Here is a 24619-nt window from a genome sequence, read left to right as displayed (position 1 = left end):
GCTTGATCATCATTACATATCATATTTTATTGCTTTTGGGCCTGATCCAGAAATTCTACGCAACTCAAGGACTAACGGAGAGAGTTGGGGATTTCGTTATTTTCATATTTGAGTTTTCTCAAATTTTGAAAATAGGATCATTTGATTTGATTTATTTTATATTCAATAATTCCAATTATAAAAATAGGTGAGAGGGAATAAAATGACTTTCCCAAAATAAAGAAATATTGAGGATTTAATAAAAAATCAAATAAGATTTTATTTTAGAGTTTTTCCGTTGTTTTTTTAATTTAGGAAAAATGCGTGTTTTTCAAAATTGCATTTAGGCCCCAAATAAATGTTCACTTTCTCCGGCTTGATTTTAGAAGTTGGGGAAATTTTATTTCGGGATTTTTGGAGTCTGTTTAGTATTACTTTTCTTTCTTTTTTCTACACGTCAAATTATTTAAAAAAACTTGGACCGACCTAACCGGGCCGTGTCTGACTAGGACACTTGGCCTGGCCGGCCTTTAAAGCCTCGAGGGCCCGAGCCGCACCGCAGCCGCCCCAGCCGTGAAACCCTAGCCACCATTGCCTCGGTTTTCGCAAAGAAAACCGGTCGGTTTTTTTTCGAAAACCTAGATCCGTTTTTTTAGATCCGCTTCGGTTTATTTTCTTCGGTTTAGTTATTTAGCGAATAGCCGCTTTTTCGTTCGTTTTTACGAACGGTGTTCATCATTTAGCCGCAGACAGCGTACGTTCGTTCGTTAGCCTGTTCGTCGTTTTCTTTTTCTCGGATTTTCCGCGATTATTTCTGATCGCGATTTCTGATCTGATTTTTGTTTTAGTTTAACTTTTCGCTCGTTTATCGGAATCAGGCGATTCAAGCGCCTAGAGTTTCGTCTCGAAACCCTCTTTCTGTTTAACCAACTCAAACAAGTTTTTGCTTCTGTAAAATTTGACTTAGATCCAGATTAGTAAGCGAAGCTTGTTTCTTTTGCCGTTTGCCTTTCGTCGCTTCGTTTGATTTGTTTCTTTTTGCAAACCGGAGTTCTTAAGTTGAAATTTCTGGTTAGATCTCTTATTTGAGTTTTACCTGTGCATTAGATGAGTTCTTATTGTATGCTTGTTTGTTTGTTTGCGTTAGTGTACCCGGAGTGCGCTGCTTGCTACTTCGAATCTCTAGGTTTCACGGATCTCCAGCAAGGCAAGTAACACTCTGATCATACCTCTTACTACCCAGTTTTATTGCATTAGATCAATCCTCAAACATTGCATTATTAGGATCTAATTAAAATGTGGGTTTTGGGATGTAGATGAGGTAGTACCTATTACATGTTTTATTATCAAACCCTTTGGAGTTACTTCTATGTTTGCTTATATTGCCATGCTATGCTAGTAGACGTGGATTGGGTGAGTGTATCCATGACAGATGTGAGATTGTTAATTAACGGTTTATTTAAGGTGGCAACTTTAATACACATCTGGGTGGATTGAGGCACCTGGGTATTCCAGCGATTGCCTGTTTTTCTTTATGGACCGCCACCCAGGCTCAAAGGGATCATGAGATTATTCAGGCTAGAAACTTCCGTGTGCAGCCACAAGCTACTATGGGCTCTCGCATAGTTGATTAAGTCGTGCGAACTCTTACAGTGGTAGACTAGCAGATGTAGGGGAAAGTAGGTGTAACGGTCTACCCGATCGTAAGGTGCTAGCGCTTCTGAAAGACTATGTCTCGGTCATCCGTTTCTCAAACATCATGTAGTGCGAGAAATACAACGGAGGAGATTGAGTCTTGTGGGGAAAAGTGCGCAAACCTCTACAGAGTGTATAAACTAATCATGATTAGACGTGTCCCCGGTTATGGACGTCTTGAGTATCTAGTACTTGGATTATCATGTGAATCTCATCATGTTACTTTAATCAATTTTGTTGGGTTTTAATGATGATGTTTAATTGGGATTGAGAGGGTGTCTACACTCTCAATGTTTAACAACCACCATGATAGTTAAATAAAGTTTATTCCTTTGCAGTAGGGAAAAATTGGCTTTACGCAAAACTGTAACCATAGAGCTTGCCACTAGCCATATATGTATGTAGTATATCCTATTTCTGTTCATTACTCTCTATGTGTTACATTGCCAGCATATTCCATGTGCTGACCCATTTTCTGGCTCCAACATTCATGTTGCAGACTTTTCAGACGACGAGTAAGGTGCCTTTAGGTCGTGGTTCTATACTCAGTGATGTCGTTGGAGTTTATGGACTCACTTATCTTCCAAACCTTCCGCTGTTATCGTTATTAGATGGCCTTAAGCCATATTACTTGTAATAAGTTCTCTTTTGAGACACTCGTTGTAATAAGTGTCTGATTGCTCTCTGTTATAAATCCTTCAAGTACTGTGTGTGTCAACATTACTGATCCAGGGATGACAATGAAGAACAAAGATCGGACCGTTTGAGGTCTGGTTGCTACATTCGGTCTAGTGAGGCGGCTTATGGATGCCTGCCCACGGCTTGAAGTCATAAAGCGGTCCGTCTGCATCGAGGGTGCGCGCAGGGCTTTTGGCCGGGCGAAGGTGCACTGGGCGAAGCTGGAAGCTGTAAAGCTGGTGAAGGAGGGGCCGCCGGAGGGCAAGGAGCATCGCTGCCCCGAAATGTATTATGAAAGTGTCCTGAAGGGTTTCTGCTTTGTGGCGAAGGAATGTGCTAGAGATGTAATTTTCGAATGAACATGCTCATGCGATCCTATAATGTGAAACGAGTTCATTTGTGCTATGCAACACTTTTTGAATTTAAAATATTACCTTCTATGCGGCCATTTATAAAATCTAAGAGTTGGCCAGTCGTCGGCTTCTGCCCCCATGTAACTAGTACTAGGGTGTTCGGGATAAACCTGAGCACTCTTTATCCCAATTTTGGGTCCTTCGAGGAGGTGTTCAGCACAACGAACCAGGCAATCGGACTATAAGGCTTTATCACTCTCACTTAGCCATAGAAGTCTACAATTTTAAATTTTGGCGAAGCCCCTAGTATTCGGAAGACCAAATTTGGGGCGCTATATACGCCTAAGTCGGGCAAGGTCGACTCCTTGCCCGAAGAGGAAAAAGTCTTTAAGGACTTGAGACCTCTCGAACAGCGACTAGCTCTCGCCTTATCATGACAGTTAGTTTTTGGCTTTCTCTACTGAGGTGCTCGTCCAGAAAAACCGGTACACAATCGCAGTAGTTCTCCCAGCGCTACCTTAGCCTATATAGCGGAACATAAGGTACCAAAACATGGGAGCCAGACAAACCCAACTATTGACCCAAGACATGATTCGGACCTGATGCATATAATGCTATAAGTTCGGGGTGCCGCACTGTCGAAAGTCTTCGGACTTCTCACGCCATATTATGGGGTAAACGAAAGCCCCTGGCGTACTAACCGTACCAGAATGTACGGGTGCAAGTTGTCGTAAATGAACATATAAGAAAAAAGGGATGGGTAAGGCAATAATAGACTAATGCTATGCATTGCTATTTAAATAATACGTCGAGGCGTACTGATACAAGTAGTGCAATAAGCAAAAAATAGGACTATTTGACATGTCCTATCCAAGGGCAAGCTACATATGGGTAGTAAAAAGCGGGTATGTCGATTGTTATTAGAGACCACCTGGGGGTTCCCTTGTACGTCTTAGCTTCTTGTCTCCTTGGTTGTTCCTTCCCGTAATGTGTCCGGCAATCGTACTGTCGGACAGGGCTTCCAAAGAGTAAGGTCCTGAAAGAGAGAAAATGATAAACGTATGCAACCCCTAGGGCGGTTAAGCCGCATTGCGGGACGTGCCCTGATCGTGCCCCGCCTATGCCCATGGTATTTTCAGAGCGTAATTATGTACGCGCGACATGTATTTCGTTGCTTGACTAGGACTAGGACGAGGGCCGAATTGCTAGGCGAGCTCTGAACGTGCCAGGCGATCCTGTTGCAGGTTACTCTGGACTCGCTTGACGGTGTTCGGGGGCTGTATCGCCGAATTGGCAGTTTGCCTTAAAAGGCCGCTTTGTGCTTCTGCTGCGAGGGCCGCAGTGTGCTCTTCCGTGCGGAGCGAGCGTTCTGTGTTTCCATTGACTATTATGACCCCCCTAGGTCCTGGCATCTTGAGCTTGAGGTATGTGTAATGCGGTACCGCATTGAATTTTGCAAATGCGGTTCCCCCGAGTAGTGCGTGATAGCCACTATGGAACGGGACGATATCGAAGATTAACTCCTCGCTTCGGAAGTTGTTCGGAGATCAGAAGACCACTTCCAGTGTGATTGAGCCCATGCAATGGGCCTCTACACCTGGGATGACGCCCTTAAAGGTGGTTTTGGTGGGTTTGATCCTCGAGGGATCTATACCCATTTTGCGCACTGTATCCTGATAGAGCAAGTTCAGGCTGATGCCGCCGTCCATAAGGACTCGAGTGAGGTGAAATCCGTCGATGATGGGGTCTAGGACCAATGCGGCGGATCCGCCATGGAGGATACTAGTGGGGTGGTCCCTGCGATCGAAGGTGATCGGACAAGAGGACCATGGGTTGAACTTTGGGGCGACGGGCTCCATCACATAGACGTCCCTTAGTGCACACTTCCTTTCCCTCTTGGGAATGTGGGTTGCGTATATCATGTTCACCATCTTCACTTGTGGGGGGGACCTCTTCCGTCCTCCCGTGTTCGGTGGTCGGGGCTCCTCCTCGTCATCACTATGCAGCCCCTTGTCCTTGTTTTCGGCATTCAACTTGCTGACCTATTTGAGCACCCAGCAGTCTCTATTGGTGTGATTGGCTGGCTTATCAGGGGTGCCGTGGATTTGACACGAGCGATCAAGTATGCGATCCAAACTGGACGGGCTCGGAGTACTTCTTTTGAATGGCTTTTTATGCTGACCAGATCTAGAGCCTCTGAATCCGGCATTGACTGCCGTATCATTGGCGTTATCGCAGTTGTTGCGGCGCTTGTGTCTGTTATGACGTGGTCTGTCATTGGCATCTTTAGTATCCGAAGTGCCCGGATTCCTTGATGTGTTGTTGCTGTGAGCCAGCCAGCTATCCTCGCCCACGCAAAAGCGGGTCATGAGTGTCGTGAGGGCTGCCATAGACTTCAGCTTCTCCTGGCCGAGGTGCCGGGCGAGCCAGTCGTCATGGATGTTATGCTTGAATGCCGCTAAGGCCTCTGCATCCGGACGGTCGACAATTTGGTTTTTCTTAGTTAGGAACCGTGTCTAGAATTACCTGGCCGATTCCCCTGGCTGCTGAGTTATATGGCTCAAGTCATCAGCATCCGGTGGTCGCACATAAGTGCCCTGGAAGTTGTCAAGGAATGCATCTTCCAAATCCTCCCAACTGCCGATGGAGTCTGCTGGCAAGCTATTCAGCCAATGCCGAGCTGGTTCTTTGAGTTTTAGTGGGAGGTACTTGATGGCATGCAGATCATCACCGCGAGCCATGTGGATGTGGAGGAGGAAATCCTCAATCCATACAACGGGATCTGTTGTACCATCATGCAATTCGATATTTACTGGTTTAAAACCCTTCAGGAATTCGTGATCCATAACTTCATCAGTGAAGCATAGGGGGTGTGCGGCGCCTCTGTGCCGGGCTATATCATGACGCAGTTCATATGAGTCTTGTCTGCTGTATTCGGCCCAGCCGGATTTAGTTTTAGTGTATCCGGCATGATGGTCATCGTCCCGCGTTGGTGCCCCCCTTCCGTGACTCGTATATCGACCTTGCATGTTTTGCCCTGCTTTCCAATACGTCTTGCAGGTCCTGCGTGTTGTCCCGGGCCTTGGTAATTTTGTTTGAGTGGCGGCAGGGTGCAGGCTAAACTTCAGGCTGAAACGCCTCTCCGGCTCGGCCACGAGATGGCCGGTCAGCCGCATCATACACTGGTGATGTAGGTTTCAATGCTTCCTCCTCGAGTCGGGGTAGCGACCTGCGCTTTGGGTGACTCTTGGAGGGGCGCTCGAGTTCGTATTCCTCGGCCGCAAGAACTTCGGTCCATCTGTCTGCTAGCAAATCTTGATCAACTCGAAGCTGTTGTTGCTTTTTCTTCAAGCTATTTGTTGTGGCTATAAGCCAGCGCTTGAAGCGCTCCTGCTCGACGGGATCCTCAGGCACGATAAATTCTTCATCATCGAGGCTCACCTCGTCTTCGAAGAGAGGCATGTAATTGTCCTCCTCTGATTCTACATCTTCTGCCCGCTCTGGAGGGCTAGCTTGTTCACCCTCCCGCTCAAAATCGTGCTGGAGGGGATTGTTGTCAACTTCGGCACTATCCGGAGTGTTATTGTCTCTTGTGCCGGTATCACTACTTTTCCTATGGCGGGACTTAGAGCGGCGCCGCTGACGTCAGCACTTGGGTTGCTTCTTGGAGGGGTCATCCTCCGCTGTCTCGTCGCCATTGCCTTCTTTGGGGGTGTCCACCATGTATATATCATATGATGAGGTGGCAGTCCAGTGCCCTGTGGGCGGTGGTTCCTATTCGTCTCCTGCATCGTCGTCCATACCGTCGATGTCTTCGGAGTCGAAGTCAAGCATGCCGATTAAGTCGTCGACACTGGCTACTAAGTGGGTGGTGGGTGGGGAGCGAATTTCTTCGTCGTCCGCATCCCATTCTAGTCGGACATAGTTCGGTCAAGGTTCTCCTGACAAGGAGAGAGACCTTAATGAATTTAGCACGTCGCCGAAAGGGGAGTGCTGAAAGATGTCCGTGGAGGTGAACTCCATGATCGGCGCCCAATCGGATTCGATAGGCATGGACGCAGGCGGCTTGGAGTCCGTGGCTGGAGACGAATCCAGTGGTTCGGCAACACGGCTCTCGTCAGGGGTGAAGTCAGTATCCAGCTCTATCGCCACTGAGAGTGCGGCCTCCATGGCGGGGTCTATCCACTCGTCCTCAGATGGCGCAATTTTCTCCGGATTGAAGGCCGGAGTAGTTGCAGGTGTGATCTCCCAAACACTGTCCGACGGCAGAGCTAAATCATGCTCGTCGTGATCATGCGGCGCACCTGGTATAGGCTCGAATCCGTCGAAGATCAAGTCTCCGCGGATGTCGGCAGTGTAGTTCGAGTTTCCGAACCTGACCTGATGGCCAGGGGCGTAGCTCTCGATCTGCTCCAGATGGCCAAGCGAATTGGCCCACAGTGCGAAGCCGCCGAATACGAAGATCTGTCCAGGGAGGAAAACCTCACCCTGGACCGTATCGTTACCAATGATCGAAGCACCAATGTCGGCGTCAAAACCGGCGGATCTCGGCTAGGAGGTCCCGAACTATGTGTCTAAGGTGGATGGTAATAGGAGGCGGGGGACACGATGTTTACCCAGGTTCGGGCCCTCTAGATGGAGGTAATACCCTACGTCCTGCTTGATTTGATCTTGATGATATGAGTATTCCAAGAGTTGATCTACCACGAGATTGTAGAAGCAAAACCCTAGAAGCTAGCCTATGGTATGATTGTTGTTGTCCTACGGACTAAACCCTCCGGTTTATATAGACACCGGAGGGGGCTAGGGTTACACAGAGTTAGTTACAAGGAAGAAGATCTACATATCCATATTGACAAGCTTGCCTTCCACGCCAAGGAGAGTCCCATCCGGACACGGGACGAAGTCTTCAATCTTGTATCTTCATAGTTCAACAGTCCGACCAAAGGATATAGTCCGGCTGTCCGGAGACTCCCTAATCTAGGACTCCCTCACCCTTCACAGAGGGAAGCAGGGATTTGTAGAGGTGCCAGAGCTCGGTTTTGAAATAGATATGAATAAAATTGTGACCGGTATAATTTCATTGTCAACATAACAACCGAGAGATCTTGATATCTTCCACGCTACACTCATTATAGGCGGCTCCCAAGCAGAATGGTAAAGTTTATACTCCCCCACCACCAACAAGCATCAATCCATGGCTTGCCCAAAACAATGGGTGCCTCCAACTAACAACAATCTAGGGGGAGTTTTGTCTGCAATTATTTTGATTTGATTTGCTTAAAGCATGGGACTGGGCATCCCGGTGACCAGCCATTTTCTTGTGAGTGAGGAGGGGAGTCCACTCCTCTTGAGAATAACCCACCTAGTATGGAGGATACAGACAACCCTAGTTGATACATGAGCTATTCGAGCATACAAAACATAATGTTTATTTGAAGGTTTAGAGTTTGGCACATACAAATTTACTTGGAACGGCAGGTAGATACCATATATAGGTAGGTATGGTGGACTTATATGGAACAACTTTGGGGTTTATGGAGTTGGATGCACAAGCAGTATTCCCACTTAGTACAAGTGAAGGCTAGAAAAAGACTGGGAAGTGACCAGCTAGAGAGCGACAATAGTCATGAACATGCATTAAAATTAATCAACACCGAATGCAAGCATGAGTAGGATATAATTCACCATGAACATAAATATCGTAGAGGCTATGTTGATTTTGTTTCAACTACATGCGTCAACATGTGCCAAGTCAAGCCACTCGAATCATTCAAAGGAGCATACCACCCTATCATACCACATCACAACCATTTTAATAGCATGTTGGCACACAAGGTAAACCATTATAAGCTCCTAGCTAATTAAGCATGGCATAAGCAACTACAATCTCTAATTGTCATTGCAAATATGTTTCTTTCATAATAGGCCGAATCAGGAATGATGAACTAATCATATTTACAAAACAAGAGAGGTCGAGTTCATACCAGCTTTTCTCGTCTCAATAAGTTCATCACATAGTCATCATTATCGCCTTTCACTTGCACGACCGAATAGTGTGGATAATCATAATAGTGCACGTGCATTGGACTAAGCTGGAATCTGCAAGCATTCAATTCAAGAGAGAAGACAAGGTAATATGGTCTCTTTGTTAGATCAACAATAATGCATATGAGATCCACTCAACATTTTCATTATGGTCTTCTCCTCTCGACCCCCAAAGAAAAGAAACAAAACTATTTACACGGGAAAGCTCCCAACAAGCAAAAGAAGAACGAGAAATATTTTTGGGTTTTCTTTTTAGTTACTACTACTATAGGCATGGAAAGTAAACTAACTAAAAGATACAACTAACTTTTTTTGGTTTTTCTTAAGGTTTATTAAGGCACACAAGAAGAAAGCTAAAAATGAAATAAACTATGATGGATGATACAGTGAAAAAGTATGAGCACCGACAACTAGCATGAGTGTGTGAACATGAATGTAATGTCGGTGAGAAATACGTACTCCCCCAGGCTTTGGCTTTTGGCCGAAGTTGGTCTATGCCCATGGATCAAAGTGGCCCTCTCCGGTGTAAGGAGGAGTGTCCTCTGGGTGCCACTGGTTGGCGATCTCCTCCGGATCCCACTAGTAAACTGACTGTCGATAAGGGTCCAGGGGTGGTTCCGGCTCAGGCTCTGGAGCTGGTGTCACGCTCCAGTATGCATAAACGTCCTCCAACAAAATAAGGTACTCGCCTGAAAATATGTTAAACAAAGAGGGAGCAGGCAAGGTAATAGTCTCAAAGTTATTCTTACCAAAAATCAGTCTATAGTTAAGCATCATGTTCTTATTCTTAACAATAAAATCATGTGCTATCATGCTCTTGTAATCTAGAAAAATATTAGGCAGCAACTTTTCCTCTTTCTCATAATGCCTAATGGGTATGTTAAAGTGTGCAGCAAGGCATGAGGAAAAAATGCCTCGAAGGACGGGGCCCTTCGTACGGTTCAGGTTTAACCGCTTAGCAGCAATAGCGCCTAAACTGAAGGTAGTATCTTGAAACAAGGCATGGCGCAAAATAACAATATCAGGAGCATTAAGGTTCCCATAGTTCCCGCGACCAATTAAGCATCTACTAGCAAATACTGAAAAGTAACGTAGATCAGGAAAATGTATGCTAGTGATTCTTGCATCGGAAACTTTCCTCATTTCCCCTACAGCAATCATATCAATAAATCCCTCCACATCATCACGATGTGGTTCCTCTATGCCGCCCTCAAAAGGTATCAAACAAACCCTACAAAAATCACGAAGTGACATCTCCTTATGCTCATCATATAAATAAAATTCCACCGAAGGTGGTGAGCTCCTAGCATGGAAATGAAAGTTTTGCACAACGATATTGCTGAGTAAGAGATACTATTTGTGTTGGTCGTGGAGGAAGGCGGTGAGGCCTGCATTTTCAGCCAAATAATAAAAATCTTCATGAATCTTGGCTTCTCTCAAGAAATCATCACAAGGCCATTCACACGACGAACCTCCGCAGTACGAGGGAGATTATACTTGGGCTTCTTGTTCTCTTCACTTTGTTTATCCTTCGAGCTTCGGCTCGATGAGCCCTTCAAAAATCTCTTCATCTTTTTCTGAAAATTTCTGAAATTTTTAGTAACTTCAAAATAAAAGTGAACCAAACTCAACAATAGCAACTACTCCTACAAGTGCCTAGAGGCCATATCATGCATTAAAACTACTTTTGACCACATAAAGTTGACATGCAAGCTCAAGAACAGGGTCACCTAAGCAGCAAAAATTTGCAATAAAGAAAGCACTAGAACAAAAACTAATTAGACCATTGGAGGAGTCACATAGCAAAGAACAATCCCCCAAAGTAGTTTTGTGAATGGAGCTTTGAGCTAGGAGATCGAAAATGGCAGCAAGATGAGCTAGAACTCGTGCTTGAGCTGGCTAGTGATTTTTTTGGGAGGAAGGAGTGTGTGGTCACTGGAATAAGTGGAGGGGAGCCACCATGGGCCCACGAGGCAGCGGGCGTGCCCTGGACCCTCGTGTTCAGGTGCTGGCTCCCCCCGATGTGTTCTCAGTGCCAGATATTCTTAAATATTCCAGAAAAATCATATTAAATTTCCAGGGCATTTGGAGAACTTTTATTTTCAAGGTATTTTTGTATTGCATGGGTAACTCACAAAACTGACAGAAATTACTATTTTTGCTTTATTTAATATAAACAACAGATAGTAAAAAGAGGGTGCAGAGAGTTGTGTTTTCTAAATTCATCCATCTCATGCTCATCAAAAGAAATCCACTAACAAGGTTGATCAGGTCTTGTTAACAAACTCATTTCGAATAACATGAAACCGGAGAATTTTCGAATAACACTAGGTTACCTCAACGGGGATATGCACATCCCCAACAATAAGAATATCATATTTCTTCTTGACAGTAGGAAGAGGGAATTCAAAACCTCCAATAGTGATTGTTGAAATTTTTCCAATAGAATTGATATTGTGGACTTGAGGTTGTTTCCTTGGAAAGTGTACCGTATGCTCATTAACATTGACATGAAAAGTGACATTGCCTTTATTGCAATCAATAACAGCCCCTACAGTATTCAAAAAGGGTCTTCCAAGAATAATAGACATACTATCGTCCTCAGGAATATCAAGAATAACAAAGTACGTTAAAATAGTAACGTTTGCAACCACAACAGGCACATCCTCACAAATACCGACAGGTATAGCAGTTGATTTATCAGCCATTTGCAAAGATATTTCAGTAGGTGTCAACTTATTCAAACCAAGTCTATGGTATAAAGAGAGAGGCATAACACTAACACCGGCTCCAAGATCACATAAAGCAGTTTTAACATAGTTTCTTTTAATAGAGCATGGTATAGTTGGTACTCATGGATCTCCAAGTTTCTTTGGTATTCCACCCTTAAAAGTGTAATTAGCAAGCATGGTGGAAATTTTAGCTTCCAGTATCTTTCTCTTATTTGTAACAATATCCTTCATATACTTAGCATAAGGATTCATTTTAAGCATATCGGTGAAACGCATACGCAAAAAGATAGGTCTAATCATTTCAGCAAAGCGCTCAAAATCCTCATCATCCTTTTTCTTGGATGGTTTAGGAGGAAAAGGCATGGGTTTCTGAACCCTTGGTTCTCTTTCTTTACCGTGCTTCCTAGCAACAAAGTCTCTCTAATCATAACATTGATTCTTTGATTGTGGGTTATCAAGATCAACAGCAGGTTCAATTTCTACATCATCATTATTGCTAGGTTGAGCATCAACATGAACATCATCATTAACATTATCACTAGGTTCATGTTCACTACCAGATTGTGTTTCAGCATCAGAGATAGAAATATCATTAGGATTCTCAGGTGTGTCTACAACAGGTTCACTAGAAGCATGCAAAGTCCTATCATTTTTCTTTTTCTTCCTTTTAGAAGGACTAGGTGCATCAATATTAGTTCTCTGAGAATCTTGCTCAATTGTCTTAGGGTGCCCTCAGGATACAAAGGTTCCTGATTCACTTTACCTCCTCTAGTTGCAACTCTAACAACAAAGTCATTATTCTTACTATTCAATTCATTGAGCAAATCATTCTGATCTTTAAGTACTTGTTCTACTTGAGTGGTAACCATAGAAGCATGTTTACTAATAATTTTAAGTTCACCTTTAACAGAAGCCATATAATAACTCAAGTGTTCAATCATATAAGCATTATGTTTCAATTGTCTACCAACATAAACATTGAAGTTTTCTTGTTTGACAATAAAATTATCAAACTCATCTAAGCATTGGCTAGCAGACTTATTAAGAGGAATATCACCTTCATCAAATCTATAGAGAGCATTTACCTTTACTACCTGTGTCGGGTTATCGAGATCGTGTGTTTCTTCAATAGGTGATGAATTAAGACCATGTATTTCTTCAATAGGAGGTAAATTCTTAACATCTTCAGCTTTTATACATTTTTCTTTCATAGACTTCTTTACTGCTTGCATATCTTCACACTACTAGGAAAAGACCTACTAATGGCGCACCAGTTTTGCCTACTAATGGTGCATCTCTGGTGCGCCATTACTAGCACGCCACTAGTAATTTTTACTAATGGCGCACCACTGGTATACTAATGGCGCACCACCAAGTGCGCCATTAGTATATAACACCATGCACCATTAGTGTGCCTCCCAGGGGCCATATTTAACCATGTGCTTTGGCACACTAATGGCGCACTCTGTCTTGATGCGCCATTAGTATCCTTTGGCATACTAATGGCGCACCTTGTGGTGATGTGCCATTAGTATGAATATTTGTTTTTTTTACTTTTCTGATTTTTGCACAGGTTACAAAATATATTATTTGACAGAATATAGACAGTAGCACACAGCAACAGCAGATTCATCGAATACAATAGAAGATTAGTCTCCGAATACAATTCAGCATATTAGTCTCCGAATTCAAAAGACCGAACAAAGATAAAACATTACAAGTCTCGAGACCGCGAGTATCGAGTTTGTCTTCACATTACAAGTCGATATCAATCATCTAAACTACCATCACATAGAAGAGAGTTGCGGTCATCACGATGAGCATCATCGCGATCAAACTGGTCTTCATCCGGTTCCTCCAACGCTCCCTCCTCTCTCCCGCTAGATAGCGGGCGTATCTAGTTTCGGCCTTCGCCCTAGTGGTGTACCCTTTGTAACTGTTACCGCTGAAATGGTGAACCTATCTCCGACACTCCTCCCAGTCGTCGTAGACTCCGGGAACCTTACCCTTGTACACGACATACGACGGCATCTCTATGCACAAGCCAAACAAGAGACAATACATACATAAGCAATATATAAGTATGCAACAAAAGGATCGGAAGAGAAAAGCAAGACATTAATAGCACGATTCATGGTCCTACTAATAAATAGCATCGATTACATCTAAGTTGAATGACTGTCCAAACCAAAGAGACATACAATTCATTAAAGTTTAATTACAACATGAGCCAATCAATGTTTCAGAACTACACATCACTACTTTCGACTCGACTCATGGACAGGAGCGTGGATGAAGCCACCGTCTGTCATGATGGTCATTAAATCGCGGGCGTTGTCAGCCTGCATTGTAGCATTCCGTCTATCTCAATGTTGGATGGTTGATATCTGAGGAAGAACTGCCCCGAGGTATGAAGGACATCTTGATGGATGATGTCCGCAAACTCTGACTGGATGCGAAAGAATTCTTGTCTGATGTCTGCATCCTGGATTGCCGACAAGCTCGCAGCCCAATCTTTGAGATTATTTGGTAGCAGAAGGTGATGATGGTCCCTTACGATCGCCCGCATGTGATGGAGGGTGTAGTAGGCATCCTTCTGACCGCCAGGCGGCTGCTTGACGCAGTAGAACATCATATTGTGGGCGAACACGTGCTTGCCGTACTTACGAACTGCCCTGATGAAGGTGCCTCCAGATTTGGCGTAGCCAGGGAGAACATCATCAAGAACTTTCTTGATATTTGTGTAGTCTATCTTAGAGTTATGGTTTGGGTCGAAATACATGGCCATGGAATATTTCGGGCTTAAGAGGATGAGTGTGCAATGTGTGTCACTGCACAGAACACGGAATGTTAGAAAAAAATAGAATGATCGAAATCTAAGAAATCATATGTTACGGGGCGGTTAAGGGATGACTTACTCGCGAAAGTAAGCCACAAGGAAGTTATCCTTATCTGGGTTTGCCAGAATGACGTCTTCGAAGTGTGAACTCGCGACTTGGCGGTCCCCAGTGCTGCTCAAGAGCTTGGCACGCATGTAGAAGGGGTCGACGATCACGATGTCCGGGGTCTTGTCTCTAATGATCCGCATCTCCATACTCAGCAAAAACAGCCGAACGAAGGTGTAGTGCAGCGGATGAAGGTTGAACATAGCAAAGATGTCATCAAACCACAGGACGATTGTACCCCCGATGGCGCCATCCACAAAGCCCTTGCCCTCTGGCACCTTGGCCACGAAAACCGGGTATGCCACATCATTCTCTCTGAGATGCCGCTTCTCCAAAGAAAGAACACTACCGTGCAGACTCCGCATAGCACCGGTTGCAGCATTGAGCATATTTGTTGGTAGCATCGCCCTACCCGTCACATGCACCCTCTTTGAGATATCCTTTGGTGAAGGTGGCCCGTCTTGAGCACGGATCATACTCGGTGCCGGCTAGCTCGCACCGGCGCCCTTTTTAGTCGGCCGTTTCCGACCCTTCTTCTTGATCTGCTGTAATGGGACCGAGTTCTGCTCACAGACCGCCTTCTTGAGCGTGTTGGGGATGATAATATTTGGCACCTCCGCTATCTGAGGCTCGGTGAAGGCGGCAGCTGGAGGCGTCCCCTGAGAACTGAATGCTAGACGACGCCTGTTGCAATTGGGTTTCTCCGCCGTACCAGCTAGATCGCGGTCGTCTTGTTTGGGTTCTTGAGAAGGAGGCCCGCAGAACTCGTCACCGTACCCATGTTCGGCAAAGTACTTATCGACATTGGTAAATGTACCATCGTTGTTGTCGTCGTCGTCCGGATCCTATGCCATATGCATGTCCGGATCCTGTGCCATAGGGATGTCCGGCATGTCCGGTAGCGTTGCGGCATTCTTGCCATGGCTTGGCGCCGGCATGACTGGAGGTCTTGTGTGTGGGGTGGTGTCCCCCGTCCCCAAACGAATCTGGCTCTTTGGCCAAAGTAGGGGCCCGCTTACGCAGGCACTGAGGGTCATCTCATCTTCTTCGTCGGCCCCAGCGGGTCGAATCGGAGGTAACAGCTCGTCGCAGCCTGGCAGCACCCGAACCACTTCAACCCTATACATTGTGGGTGGCATCGATTACCGTGGAACACGGGGTTGCCTGGTAGAACGATTCTGCCCTTGGCGACATTGACCAACTCGCCGCCCACGAAGTGCAGGAGAGTGCAAGGAACATCGGCGGCGCCCTGCGAAAACATGTAGGGCGTCAGGGATGCCCAGTCAAAGGCAAGGAGATGAAGTTCTCGGCCGAGAGGCTTAGTTACCATGATGCCGTCGAGCTCGGCTAATGTCGAGGCACCGCCAACGGTGGGCGTGCAACTGATGGAGGGGCCGCTTGCTGGCAAGGTGCCGGCCGGCGTACACCCAGGTGCATTAAGCTCCAATGCCAGCGTCGGAGACACCTATACCGCCGCCGCCGGAGACACCAATGGCACCGCCACCGTAGACACCAATACCGCCGCCGCCGGAGACACCAATGGTGTCGCCTGCGCGTTGTGCAAGTTGCTGGCCGTGAAGCTGGGAATCGGGGGCGGCCCCTGTTGGCCACCCGCAATCCACATCGTTATCCCATGAATCAAGGTAGGCATAATGCTAGTGAGTGTCGATCCCAGTTGTTGTTGCACTTGCTCTTGGACCATCTCCGGAATCCGCGCCACTTGCGCCTTGAGTGCTTCAACCTCGCGCGACTGGCTTTCCGAGCTGGTCTTTTTCTCCTTTCGCCCACCAGCGGTATAGTATGACGACCATTTTGTGGACAAGCCTTTGCCGGCCACATGACCAGCTGACGTTGGCTTACTGAGCTTATCCTTGTTTTTCATTATGTTCAACGCCCTATTCAAAGGGGTGTCGAAAGGGGAGCTCTGAGACGACCCCGCGCTACTGCTTTCTTTGTCCTGTGGAAGGAACGTGAACCATTTAGAAATATTGGGGATTAATTAGAATGCAACCGTATGGAGCTAATTACGCGGGGGTGTATTCCTTACCAGAACAAGCTCAAGCTCCTTGGTCTTCGGATCCGTGGTAAGCTCCTTTGTTACCGGGTCCTCCTTGTACCAGGCCCTGAGAAAGTTCCTGGTCTGCTTGTCACTGTATTTCTCGAAGCGGGGCAGTAGGCCCCTCTCGGCACGCTCCGCGTCCTCCTTGTCCCATATAGGCTCCGCCACTCTGTAACCGCCGGGACCGACTTGGTGGACCCCTATGTTCAACTGCCGCATTTCTTTCCCCCACTTACTTGATTCGGAGGTTGCGGGGCTCTCGCACTTGATCTTGAACTCCTTGTAGTCATCTTCGCTCATCAAAGGATATTTCGCCTTGATCTTCTCATAACTATCACCTTTGTCAATCATTGCCTTCACCGTGCTTTTCCAAGTAGACAGGGCCGTGCTCATTGTCGTGAGGGCGGCATCGTTCACTTTATTACCCGAGAGGCGTGTGTTTGCGAACTCAGCGGGGAACTTGGATCGTTCGTGCAGCTTCGTGAAGAGGAGGCTACGCAAATTCCCTCGGTCCTTATGCCTTAGGTTCTCGGTGTTGATCGAGGCGGTGCTCCGGAGAATGCACCCGAGCTGAATCGAGTACCCCTTGACTACGTGTTTGGGCGCCGTCGGATGCCCGTCGGAGTTCACTTCAGTAAATTCCTCCCTGACGGTGCCGAGCATGTTCGGGCACCGGTCCTTCCGTTGCCTCTTCGGTTGGCTGCCATCTGTGCGTGCGCCGCCATCATCAGTGGTGGCATCCGCGGCGCCATCATCAGTGGTGTCATCCCTGACGCCACTAGGGGTTGTGTAGTCAGGATCGGTGTCTTCCGCGGCGTCCTCATAGCGGTGAGGTTCTTCCTCCAACTCCTGGGACAGCTCCCAGAATTGCTTGCCGCCCGAACCGCCGGCCTCATCGTTGTGGGCCATGTTTCGCTCTAAATAGGAAAAAAGTTTGGTCAAAAAGTTGGTTATTGTCAAGGAACAAGATCATGGTCTCATCATTTAGGGTTTGTCGACACCGAGGCATCCTAAAAGCTAAGCTTTTATCATTTAGGGTTTGTCGACGCCGAGGCACCCTAAAAGCCTAAGCGTACATCATTTAGGTTCTCATCGACACCGAGGCACCCTAAAAGCCAAGGTTTCATCATTTAGGGTTTGTCGACGCCGAGGCACCCTAAATGCTAAGTTTTCATCATTTAGGGTTTATCGATGCCGAGGCACCCTAGGTTGGGCCTAATCACTTGGCACTAATCAGTTGGCTCTATTGCCACCTATGTTGGGTTTATCATCTAGGGTTTATCGATGCTGAGGAGAATTTCTAAGTTGGGCCCAATCACTTGTCTCTATTGCCACCTATGGTTTAATGCAGCAAGAATAAAGGGGTAGTTGATCCTACTTAATTAAGTACTAAGATACCCCGGCCCATGCATTAGTAGCAAGTACCTCATATGTCCAATTTTTAGCAAAGTCATGCTAAAATTCATAGAAAATTTCAGCATGACCTTTGCTGAAAATAGGACATATGGAGTACCCGAATTTGCCGGAACGGAAGTTAATCGACATTGCGGCAAACTCAAGGGCCTCTCGGGGTACCTGCAAAATCATCACGACACGAAAGGCCTCTCAAGGGCTTCAAGCAGTAGTGGCGTCTCCTAGGACCCCTTTTTTTGCTAAATTTCTTTGAGCAACAATTAGAGCAGAAAATTCAGCATATTTCTATACAATTTTTGTGTACACATAAGATAGAAATGTAGTGCTGAAAGTTTAATGCTTACAAAAGACTTGCTGAAATAGTGAAAAATATGGAGTCACCAAGCTGGCTAAGAAACTCCCAAAGTCACTAGCAAATCCAAGATCTAATCCTGTTACACACATCATTAGGATAAGGATAGTAGGAAATGAAAAAGAAAGAGCTCAAAAAACAATCACAATAGAAAAAATAGTAAAAACCTAGTCCTAGAAGAAAATAAATCCTAAAAGAAAAGAAATCTTAAATAATAAAAAGTTTGCATCTAAGCCACCCTTCCAATCCAACATAGAGAAACGAGCTAGTCAGGACAGCATACAAATGTGCAGATTTCATCTCTTTAGAAACTACAAAAGCAGTCTTGTAATCTCCGACTTCAGTTTCTGGTTAATAGTTCAATATATTTTTATACAATATATGACCCACTGTCCATAAAAAATGTTAATGTCCATCAAAACAACTCAATAAATGTGTTCCCAAAGATCACAAAAATGCACCACAACTCTTTTTGAAACATACACTAATAAGATGAAAGTTTCCCTTCTAGATTATCTTGACACTTTACTTTAAACACTTCTTTACATGCAGCATTTGTCATAACTACTGGAACAGAGATATACATAGCTGGTTCTTTATATACAGTCAGACTAAATAAAAATCTGGCTACTGAATGAATAGGAGGATAGTGAGCCCAGTTTGTTAGTCCATTATCAAAGCATATGACACCAAAAGCAGGATAAGTTAAGCTCCAGAATTCTAGTTTCCATGATTACTGCTTGATTGCATGAAGAAATAATTCAAAAAAATAATACAATGTGTAAATTGGATCCCGTGTTACTAATTAAGACTAGTTTCATCACTGATCAATATCCTGCAGTCCCTGTTTCGAAAAAATTAAACCATTTCAAAAAAAAATCCTGCGGTCCTACTCCAAAACTTACTATGAGAACAAAACCTCAGTATCCCTCTAGGATGTGAAGATTAGCACTCCCGACTGCCCTATAGCTCAATCACATAACGATGTGACTGCTACCAAATATATTAAACTGAAAAAATATGAACATGTCTATTCCTAATTGATTGAATTGGAATAACATCTGATTCAGTAGTAAGTAGAACACAGCAAGCCATGTCCAATTTCACAGGGACATACAAAGAACAATGAGACCAAGACATGAAACCACTAATCTAAAATGTATTTGCAGGGCATTATTTGGTTGATTATTCAAGATAATTAAACAATGTGCAGTACACCAAACACGAAAATGTGCGGCAGCAAACTGAGGGCACATCTTCATTGATTTATTGCTGATTGGTCCCGCAAAAAAAGATTTATTGCTGATTGGATAAAATGCCTAGCATGAGCACTGACAGATTTGCATCTAATAAACAATCCCTAGCAGAAGATAATCACAGAATCCCTAGCACGAGCTACCCCGTTTCCTTCACCACTACGTACTGGGGTCGGGTCGGGTCGGGTCGGGTGGCAGCTAGACCTAGACCTAGACCTAGCTACCAGATGGAAGGGAAGAATTGTAGAGCAACCTTGGGGTGGGCGGGGAGAGGAGAAGCGGAGGGAGGGAGCACCTTGGTTGGGGTGGAGCGGCGAGGGCGGCGGGGCGACGGAGCGGCGAGGGCGACGGGGCAACGGAGCGGCGAGGGCGATGGGGCGACGGAGCGGCGAAGGCGACGGACGGGAGGATGAGGCGCGGCGGACGGCGGCGGTCGAAACCCTAGGCGGTCGCTCGCTCGCTTCTGGGGTTGGGTTGGGGGTGGGTCAATCGATCGATGGGGATCTGGTGGCGAGGGAGAGAGGGTCGAAGGGGATCTGGCGAGGGAGAGGGAGATAGCTAGGGGAAGCTTAGTAATGGCGCACCACACCTCGGTGCGCCATTAGAAATCTTTTTTTAGATAGCAATGGCGCACCCCGCAGCGGTCCGCCATTAGAAATCTTTTTTTTAGATAGCAATGGCGCACCCCGCAGCGGTGCGCCATTAGAAATCTTTTTTTAGATAGCAATGGCGCACCCCGCAGCGGTGCGCCATTAGAATTTTTTTATTACAGTTCGAGCATAGGTTATATTGCACCTAACCCAATCCACATCAGAACCCGCCCACTTGCTCGATTGGTCAGCATGCAGCACACACACCAGGAGCTCCTGGGTTCGATTCCCAGGCTCTGCAATATTTTTTTGGCATTTTAAATGCTGTTTGATATTTATTTATGTTTAAATATGTTCAAACTTGTTTAAATCATAACAGTAATATTTTTTTATAAAAACAATAATAATTTTTTTAAAAATATATTCAAATTTGTTACTTGAAAATATCATCGGCGGCGGCGGTGGAGCGGGGGAGGGTGCGGGGGGTGCCCGTTGGCGGCGGTGGAGCGGGGGAGGGTGCGGGGGGGCGGGTGCTCGTCGGCGGCGGTGGAGGGGGATCGAGATCGAGTGTCCTCATGAATTCAAAAAGTGCCCGTGAAATTTAAAAATATTCATGATATCAAAAAGTGCCCATGAAATACAATCGAGAAATGAAGACTACGATTTAAATACAATCGATCTTAGCTAGCTATCTGTTCACAATCTTCTTGCCCTTCTTTTTCGCAAATGGAGTTCTTCTGTGGAACGGACGTCCTTTAGGTAGGGTGGTCCTGCTTCTTCTTGTGGTGTGTGCTGCTACTTCATCGTCGTCGTCATGTTCGATCTTCGGGTCGCCGTACTTGTCGAAGTCTTGCTCATTGGCTACTCCATCCATTCCGATGATCTTCCTTTTGCCTCTCCTCACGACAACACGACTGGGCTTTGACGGGTCGGTAATGAAGAAGCATTGGTCCACTTGGGAAGCCAGTACCCATGGCTCATTTTTCGCGGTGACGTTTGCGCCCGCGGTCTTGGATTTGGCTTCGGGTATAACCATGGTGGTGAAATACCGGTCTTCTTTTAGGACGCTCTTGGCCCATCTGACACGGAACATCGGGACCTTCTCTCCAGCGTAGCTCAGCTCCCAGATCTCCTCGATCCTTCCGTAGTATCTGTCCTTGTCGTTACCGGTGTAGGATTCCATCGTTACCCCGGAGTTCTGATAACCATCGCTCTTCATGTCCTTGTTCTCGGTGTAGAATGTGTAGCCGTTGATATCGTACGCCTCATAGGTCATCAGGTTGTGCTCGGCGCCCTGTGACAAGGCGAATATGAGTTGTTCTTCCGCGGAAGAATCCTCATGTAAAGGGTACGACAGAAGCTTCTGCTTGAACCAACGCGTGAAACATGAGTTGTGCTCTTTGATTATATCTCCGTCCGTCCTCTGTTGGCCTCGGTCATTGTACGTCTTCTCAATAAAGGTTTTGTGCTCTACCACCCAAGGATCGACCACGTCTATGTGTTGTAGTGCGACTAGGTTTGCTCTTTCAAAGTCGGCGAGTCGACCCTCGAAGTCGACATGCATTTCGCGGCGACCCTCACGGTGACCCCATCCAGCGAGCCTGCCAAGGTGCCTGTTGACGGCAGACCAACGGGGTTCTCGATGCCTAGATAATTCGTGCAGTAGGAGATGCACTCTTCGGTCAGAAAGCCCCTGGCTATACTTCCCTCTGGACGTGACATGTTGCGAACGTATCCTTTGATGACACCATTCATCCTTTCGAACGGCATCATGCTGTGCAGGAACGTCGGCCCGAGTTGGATGATATCCTCCACGATATGGACCAGCAGATGCACCATAACATCGAAGAATGCGGGCGGGAAGTACATCTCAAGCTCGCATAGTATCACCACGATCTCTTCCTGTAGCCTTCTGAGTTGCCTCACGCCAATCGACTTCCGAGAGATGACGTCGAAAAAGTTGCATAGGCCAAATAGCGTTTCACGGACGTGCGCGTCCATGATCCCACGGATTGCAACTGGAAGTATCTGCGTCATCAGCACGTGACAGTCGTGAGACTTCATCCCGCTGAACTTCTGCTTCGCTGGGTCTAGGTATCTGCTTATCTTCCCCGCGTAACCGTAAGGAAGTTTTACTCCTACGAGGCAGGTGAAAAACTGCTCGATCTCCTCCTGACTTAGAGTGAAGCACGCGGGAGGGTAGTCACTTCCGGTCTTCTTGGCCTTTTTGCCTTTGCGATGAGTTTCTGTGTCCTGCTTCGCCTCATCATCATCATCATCATCATCATCATCATCATCCTTAGCGTGAAGCTCATGCCTAATGCCCATTGATTTCAAGTCTTCCCTTGCTTTCGGCCCATCTTTGGTCCTCTCTGGGATGTTGAGCAGGGTACCAAGCAGACTCTCGCACACGTTCTTCGTGATATGCATGGCATCAAGGCTGTGAGGCACACGGTGGATCTTCCAGTACGGCAAGTCCCAGAAAACAGACCTCGTTTTCCATACCTTCAGCAGCGGCTCTGGCGCCTTTCGCTTCTTTCCCGGCTCTGGCGCCTTTTTCTTCTTTCCCGGCAGTGGGCAATCTTTCCAATTTTTCAACAACTCGTCTATTTCCTCGCCGCTCCTCGTACGCGGGCGTTTTCGGGGTTCGGTTTCACCATCGAACAGATCCTTGCGTTTCCTCCACGGGTCATCGTCGCGAAGCCACCTTCGATGTCCCATGAACACGGTTTTCGAAGATCCGGGATCTCTATCTAGCTGGCGATACGTTGTGTCATCCATGCACCTTACGCATCCAGAAAATCCGTGGACTACCTGCCCCGCGAGATATCCGTAACCGAGATAGTCGTGCACCGTCGTGAGCAGTGCGGCTCTCATAGGGAAATATTCTTTCTCTGCGGCGTCCCACGTATTGGCTGGCGTTTTCCACAGCGTGTCTAGCTCCTCTTTCAGCAGCCCCAGATACAGATTGATGTCGTTCCCTGGTTGTTTCGGCCCTTCAATTAGCATACTCATGTGAATGTACTTCCTCTTCATGCACAACCAGGGGGGAAGGTTGTACATCCACACAAACACAGGCCACGTGCTATGTGTGCTTCTCTGGCTGCCAAACGGATTGACTCCATCGGTGCTCGCGCCCAGCACGATGTTCCTTGGATCCTTCCCAAATTCTGGGTATTCGAAGTTCAACGCTTGCCACTGGCTCGCATCCTTAGGGTGACTCAGCATCTTTTCTTTTTATTTATCTCCGGATCATTTCCGTCATCTTCCCGCTTCTTCTCCTCCCTATCCGCGTGCCAACGCAGGAGCTTTGCTACCTTAGGGTCCGTGAAATACCGCTGCAGACGAGGAGTGATCGGAAAGTACCACACCGATTTTCGAGGAGCTTTCTTCCTCTTCTTGTATCGAGTGACGCCGCACACCGGACATATGGTAGACTCTGCGTGCTCGTCCCGATAAATGATGCAATTGTTCATGCACACATGGTATTTCACGTGCGGTAAATCCAGAGGAAACATGATTTTCTTCGCCTCCTCGAAACTGGTCAGGCACTTGTTCCCCTTGGGAAGACGTTCGTGCCAGAATGACATGTTCTCGTCGAAGCATGCGTCGGTCATTTTGTGTTTTACCTTCATCTCCAGAGCCATGAGCGTTACTTTCAGGCGGGTATCCTCGGGCCTGCATCCTTCATACAATGGAGTAACCGCGTCTATCTCCAGTTGATCCAGCTTGGCTTTCTCTCTGGCGGCAGCTCTTGCGTTATCCGTCTGCTTGAGAAGCAGCTCTTGAATATGAGGGTCCTGCACCCAGCCTCCATCGTCGTCTGCTCCGGCATCTTCATCTTCATGATCATGCCCTTCGTCTTGATCTTCCTCATCATCATGTACGACAATCTTCTACATGATGACTGTGTACAGCATCACCGTCGTGATCATGTCCTGGAGATTCTTCGTCTTCTCGCCCGCCCTCGCCGCGGTGGTACTTGTCTTGTTGCCCTTCCTCATTTCTTGCCCGGCCCCCATGGACGACTTCATAGTCATCTTCATCACCTTGCCACCGATAGCCATCCATGAAACCACGCAAGAGCAGGTGGTCCCGCACCTGCCCGGAATCCGGGTCCGCAATAAGGCTCTTCAGCTTGCATCTTCGACACGGACATCTTATCTCCGTCTCGTTCTTTTGAAGCATCTCGGCCTTCGCGGAGCTCAAAAACCTATTCACGATGCCTTCGGTCATCGTGCGGACCATGGTCGCCTGCGGGGTAGAGCAAAACGATATTTTAGAACCAAGAAAAAATTTGGCATGACCTTCCCTAAAAATAGGACCAAAAAGAATGCATAGTGCCAAAATTCTCGCCGAAACGGAAATGAATCAACATTCCGGCAAAATATTGGCAACTATCGCATTTCAAATACCGGTACCTGCAAACACAAACATATATGCAACACCACAAACACATGCAACACCACAAACATACATAGATCTAGCTAGGCCACAAAAAGTGCATGTGCACGTTGTT

Source organism: Triticum aestivum, chromosome 1A, assembly GCF_018294505.1.
Source record: "Triticum aestivum cultivar Chinese Spring chromosome 1A, IWGSC CS RefSeq v2.1, whole genome shotgun sequence".
NCBI lineage: Eukaryota > Viridiplantae > Streptophyta > Magnoliopsida > Poales > Poaceae > Triticum > Triticum aestivum.
Note: the sequence above shows the minus strand (reverse complement) of the source record.